The sequence below is a fragment of the Pteronotus mesoamericanus genome, unplaced genomic scaffold (assembly GCF_021234165.1).
Source record: "Pteronotus mesoamericanus isolate MK-2021 breed Mesoamerican mustached bat unplaced genomic scaffold, CSHL_Meso_final contig_90, whole genome shotgun sequence".
Lineage (NCBI taxonomy): Eukaryota > Metazoa > Chordata > Mammalia > Chiroptera > Mormoopidae > Pteronotus > Pteronotus mesoamericanus.
The window spans coordinates 47,911,193-47,917,464 of NW_026555277.1; the positions used below are offsets into that span (position 1 = coordinate 47,911,193).

At 40.0% G+C, this 6,272-nt stretch overlaps 1 pseudogene; it reads left to right on the forward strand.

Annotated features, from left to right (window-relative positions):
- Positions 1-4,766: 4,766 nt before the first annotated feature.
- LOC129080558 (40S ribosomal protein S15-like) lies at positions 4,767-5,244 on the forward strand (annotated as a pseudogene).
- Positions 5,245-6,272: the final 1,028 nt, after the last annotated feature.

The window sequence follows — 6,272 nt, forward strand, 5'->3', positions numbered from 1 at the left end:
GTTTAACCATTCACCTATTGAAGGACATCTGGGCTGATTCTAGCCTTTGGCTATTGCAAATAAAGATATAAATACTTACGTGCTGGCTTTAGTGTGATTGTGAGTCTTCATTTCTCTGGGATAAATGCCCAAGAATGCAATTGCTAGGTTTTATGGTAGGTGCATTTTGTTTTTAAGAAACCGCCAAACTATATTCCAGAATTGTTGACCACTGTTTTAGCACTGTATATATTTTATCCATTTTCTAATTGGATAGTTTAATTTTTTTACTGTTGAGTTTTGAGAGTTCTTTATATACTCTAGATACTAGCCATTTGTCAGATGCGTGGTTTGCAAATATTTTTCCCAGTCCTTAGCTTTTTCTTTTTTTTATCCTCTTTACATGGACTTTCGCAGAGAAAAAGTTTATAATTTTGATGAGGTCTAATTTATCCATTTTCAAATTATACTTTGATGTCAGGTCTAAGAATTCTTTGCCTACCCCAGAACCCAAAGATTTTATCCTATGTTTCTTTCTAAAAGTTTTATAGTTTTATATTCTAGATTTGAAGTAATTTTTTCCACCTTAAGTTAATTTTTGTATGAAGTATGAGACTCAGGTAGAATTTCTTTTTTCTTCTTTTTCATTTTTTTCTTTTTTCTTTTTCCTATAGATGTCCAATTGTTCCAATACAGTTTGTTGAAATGAAAAGGCTGCTTAACTTCCATTTTAATCTAGGCTAAATTGTTGATATTTGAGGTTTATAATAATCCTTCACCTGCAGACACACACACACACACACGGTGGGGGGTTAACAGCATAGTTGTAAACAGTCACTACAAGCATCTATATTTACAGCTAGCTACTAACCATCTACAAGAGTGATTAAGCTTTTCTTCAAAAAATATTTGCCAGATACATCACAGTTAAAGATCTAATATCCATAATATATAAAGAATTCTTAAAAACTGAGGAAACAGGGGCTAAACAACAGAAAAATAAGCAAAATTCATGAACAGAAAATTTAGCCAAAAAAAAAACAGTGCTTAAACTTATAAGAAGTTCTTTAACTCATAAAAAGAAAAATGCAAATTAAAACCACACTGAAATATCACTTATCAATTACCAAATTAGCAAAAAGTTAAAAACTTGGCACCAGACTGTGTTGACAAGGCCTGGGGTAGAAATAGTCACTCTCATACATTGCTGATAGGAATGCAAAATGGTACAGCCTTGTAGAGGGGAATTTGGTAGAATTTAACAAAACTATATATGCATTGACATTTTGTTCCAGAAATCCACTTCTAGGAACTTACACTGAAAATATATCTGCAACCATACAAAGTTATATGTGCACAAGTTTATTGGTTGCAGCATTATTTGTAATTGCAAAATAGTGAAGCAACATAAATGTTCATACAAAGGAGACATGTTGAATAAACTAAATTCTGTCCACACAATGGAGAGTTATTCAGTGCTAAAAGAAATTGGGATGATCTCTGTGAAGTAATATAGAGAGATTCCCAGGACATAATTTGTATGTGAAAAAGAAGACTATAAAAATCAATATATAGTATTATACCTTTTGTGTTGGAAGAGGAAACAAGAAAATTAAACACACACACACATACATACATGTATTCCCTTGCTTAGTTGCAAAGAGAAATGGAATAAAAGAAAAACCAGAAACTAAGGTAAATGATCCCTTGCAGGGGTGGGTCAGAACAAGGTAGATAAGAGGGGGATACTTCAGTGAGAGCCACTTTTCATATAGTTTGAAGTATGGGATCGTGTTAATGTTTTAAATACATTTTTTAAAGCTCAAATCAAATCAATATAGATGTGAGTTTCAAAAGTCAGAAATAAACAGAAAAAAAAAGAACCTAATCATAATTGAGAAGAATAACACCACTATGGTGGAGCAGGAAAAGCAAGAGAACAAACCCAAGTAGATTTTGAGCACAGAACTTTGACTATGTACCTTTGATCTAAAGACAAGAAGAGCTGTGAATAAATAATTCTACTCATAGGGTCCTTGCTTTCAGTGGTATGGATTAGCCATTCTGAAATCACTTTCTGTGAAAAATAGGACTGAATGAATAAATAAATAAACTGAAATGGTGGGAGCCAGGTTTCTCAATGGGTATGACAGCTGCTACAAATATGGAATGGGAGAAGCTTAGGATGAACACTGTGATGTAGGATTGGAATTAGAGATATGGGATAAATAGACATATTGGTAGGGTGTGTGTGTGTGTGTGTGTGCGCGCGCGTGTGTGTGTGTGTGTGTTGTCTATATCTATAATCGTAAAGGGCCTAGAAGCAATGATATGCCAGTAACAATAAACATGCCTACTACCTAGATCTTCTAAATACTATTCCTTATAATAATGAAGATTATTTGGAGAAATGGCTGATTCCAAGTTTGAGGCAAGAAAGACCTAGAATAGGAGAAGGAAGATGGCGGAGGAGTGAATGGGAGTCACGCTGACCTCCTCCCAAGACCAAACTAGAATTGCGACTAAATAGTGGAGAAATCACCTGGAAAACAATGGAACGATAGTGGGAGAGGAGCCTTGGAGCCACGGACAGACAGTGGATTAAACTCTCACACATCCCAATGGGTGAGAAGTGCGGTGGAGGCTCGAGAGGGTGGCTAGGCGCTCACGGGCACCAGCACCAGAGAGACACTGAAACAGCCAGTTAGCTCCCCCTGAAAAGAACAGGGTCTGAATCATAAACAGGGACCTCTAGACTACAGCAGCTAAAACCAGGGAAACACACAAAACGCAAACCCGAAAAGCTTAGGGGGCGCTCTCTGCCAGAGACAGGCAGCTGGGGATGCAAAGAGACATTTAAAGGGACAACGCAAAAGTTGCAGTGGCAGCCGCCCTCCTTGATCTCTGGGTAGAGGCAGCAGCAGAGTGGGCTGGTGCCTGGGAAAAGATTGGTGAGGAAAACTTTTTGAAGAGAACTGAGACGGCAGCAGCCAGTGGAGCCCCAGTGATAACTCACCTCCCACTCCAGCTACCATCTCGCTCAGGCATAAGGGAATCAATTAACCTGCCTTTTGTGGGCTCCACACACAGCTTGTGTGCATGTGAGCTGGGGAGCTAAGTGCAGACAAGCTGGAAGAAATAGAGGATCTCTGGCCAAAGGGGTCACACAGCTGCATTGAGAGCCTTGAGGAGAGACTGAAGAAGGAGGCATTGGGGAAAGAATGGGAGGAGGAACCGGGGAGTCCCGACTCCCTCCCCATTCCGTAGTCTCCATTTTGCATAGGCAGGGCGCACCCCCAAAGAGGCAGAAGTAGGCGCACAGGAGCCAGACTGCCTGCGAATACAATGCAGTCCGCAGAAATAGTGGATCCCTGGCCTAAGGGGTCACAGAGCTGCCCAAAGCAGGAGTCAGACACAGACAGTAGACTCCTGGGAGGCTCAAACAAATGACCCAAGGTCATATAGGATCAATAACTGACATCATCAGAGGCAGGTCCAGAAAGAAAAGTAAAGGAAAAAAATAAAATAAAATAAAAAATTTTTAAATAAATAAATATAAATAAATAAATAAATAAAAAGACCCACCTACTACCATAGAAGTTTAATCCACAAAGTCAGGAAATCTAGAGGGCCCAATTGAAGCAGAAGCAGAAATAAATAAAAATAAGTAAGTTACTTAACAGACTCTCACAGAAATGGGAAGAAAAAGAAGTTCCCTCCAAATGAGTGGAAAAGGGGACTCCCCACAGACAGAGCTAAATGAAATAGAGGCAAGGGAACTATCAGGTATGGAATCCAAAACAATGGTTCTAAGGAAGCTCAATGAGCTCAGCCAGCTCAAAGAGAACTACGAGAAACTGCAGAGAAACTATCAGGATCTTACAACAAACTATATCAACCTGGAAAAGGACATAGGAACTATCAAGAAGACACAAGAGGATATGAAGAATACCATTTCTGAATTGAAGAACACAGTAGAAGGAATCCAAAGCAGGCTGGATGAAGCCGAGGATCGAATCAGTGAGATGGAGGATAAGGTAGAAAAAAGCTCCCAGAAAGAACAAGAAATGGAAAAAAAGACTCCAGAAGAATGAAGAGGCATTTAGGGAAAGGCAGGACAACCTGAAATGCAATAATATCTGCATAATAGGGATACTAGAAGGAGAAGAAGAGGAGCAAGGGATAGAGAACCTCCTCGAAAAAGTAATGATGGAAAATTTCCCCAATCTGAAGAGAGAAAAGGTCTCATGGATCCAGGAGGCACAGAGGACCCCACTCAAGAGGGACCCAAGGAGGTCCACTCCAAGACATATCATCATTAAAATGGCAACTATTAAAGACAAAGAGAGACTCCTCAAGGCAGCAAGGGAGAAGGAGAAAGTAACATACAAGGGGGCCCCAATACGGCTAGGAGCTGACTTCTCAACAGAAACACTACAAGCCAGAAGGAAATGGCAACAAATATTCCAAGTAATGAAAAGCAAGGGCCTACAACCAAGGCTGCTCTACCCAGCAAGCCTCTCAATTAAAACAGAAGGGGAAATAAGGAGTTTCCCTGACAAAAGAAGGCTAAAAGAATACATCTCTACCAAACCAACACTACAAGACATGCTAAGGGGACTGGTTTAAGAAAATGAAGGAAAAGAGTGAGAAAGAGAAAAACACAGGTACAAAGAGAAAAAATGAATAAGTTTCTATCAGTAATAACTCTCAATGTAAATGGACTAAATGCCCCAATCAAAAGACACAGAATAGCTGAATGGATAAGAAAACATGACCCAGGGTGGTCCTTCCCGAAGAACCGACAAGATGGCGGAAGTGGAGCAGAAGAAGAAGCGGACCTTCCGCAAGTTCACCTGCCATGGGTGGATCTCGACCAGCTGCTTGACATGTCCTATGAGCAGCTGATGCAGCTCTACAGTGCCAGGCAGTGGCGGCGGCTGAACCGCGGCCTGAGGAGGAAAGAGCACTCGCTGCTAAAGCGCCTGCGCAAGGCCAAGAAGGAGGCACCGCCCATGGAGAAACCTGAAGTGGTGAAGATGCACCTGTGGGACATGATCATCCTTCCGGAGATGGTGCATAGCATGGTGGGCGTGTACAATGGCAAGACCTTCAACCTGGTGGAAATCAAGCCCGAGATGATTGGCCACTACCTGGGGGAGTTCTCCATCACCTACAAGCCAGTGAAGCATGGCCGCCCGGCATTGGGGCCACCCACTCCTCCTGCTTCATCCCTCTCAAGTAGCCAATAAAAGCACAGACTGACTTAAAAAAAAGAAAGAAAACATGACCCACACATATGCTGCCTACAAGAGACCCACCTCAGAGCAAAAGACCTACACAGATTGAAAGTAAAGGGATGGAAAAAAATATTCCAAGCAAATGAGCAAGAGAAAAAGGCAGGAGTTGCAATACTTATACCAGACAAAATAGATTTCAAAACAAAGGCCATAAAAAGACACAGAGGGGCACTTTATAATACATAAAGGAAGAATCTATCGAGAAGACATAAACATTGTAAACTTATGTGCACCCAATATAGGAGCCCCCAAGTATATAAGGAAATTCTTGGACAACTTCAAAAAAGATATAGACAGCAACACACTGATAGTAGGGGATTTCAACACCCCACTGTCAAAAATGGACAGATCTTCCAAACAAAACATCAATAAGGATATTGTGGAGCTGAATGACACACAGAATCAAATAGACTTAACTGACATATATAGAACCTTACATTCCAAAGAAGAAAAATACACATTCTTTTCAAATGCTCATGGCAGTTTTTCAAAGATAGACCACATGATAGGACACAAAGCAAACCTCAGCAAATTCAGGAAAATTGAAATAATACCAAACTTTTTCTCAGACCACAAGGGATTGAAACTGAAAATCAACCTCAAAGAGAAACTTCAAAAACTTGCAAACTCATGGAGACTGAACAGTAGACTATTAAATAATGAATGGGTTAATAATGAGATAAGAGAAGAAATCAAAAAATTTCTGGAAACAAATGAAAATGAACATACAATGATCCAAAACCTATGGGACACAGCAAAGGCAGTCCTGAGAGGGAAGTTCATAGCAATACAGGCTTACCTAAAAAAGATAGAAACATTTCAAATAAAAGACAAAACACTATAACTTCAAGAACTGGAGAAACAACAAATCGATGCTAGGGCAAGTAGAAGGAAGGAAATAGTCAAGATTAGAGCAGAACTGAATGACATAGAGATGAAAAGAACAATTCAGAGGATCAACCAATCCAGAAGCTGGTTCTTTGAAAAGATAAA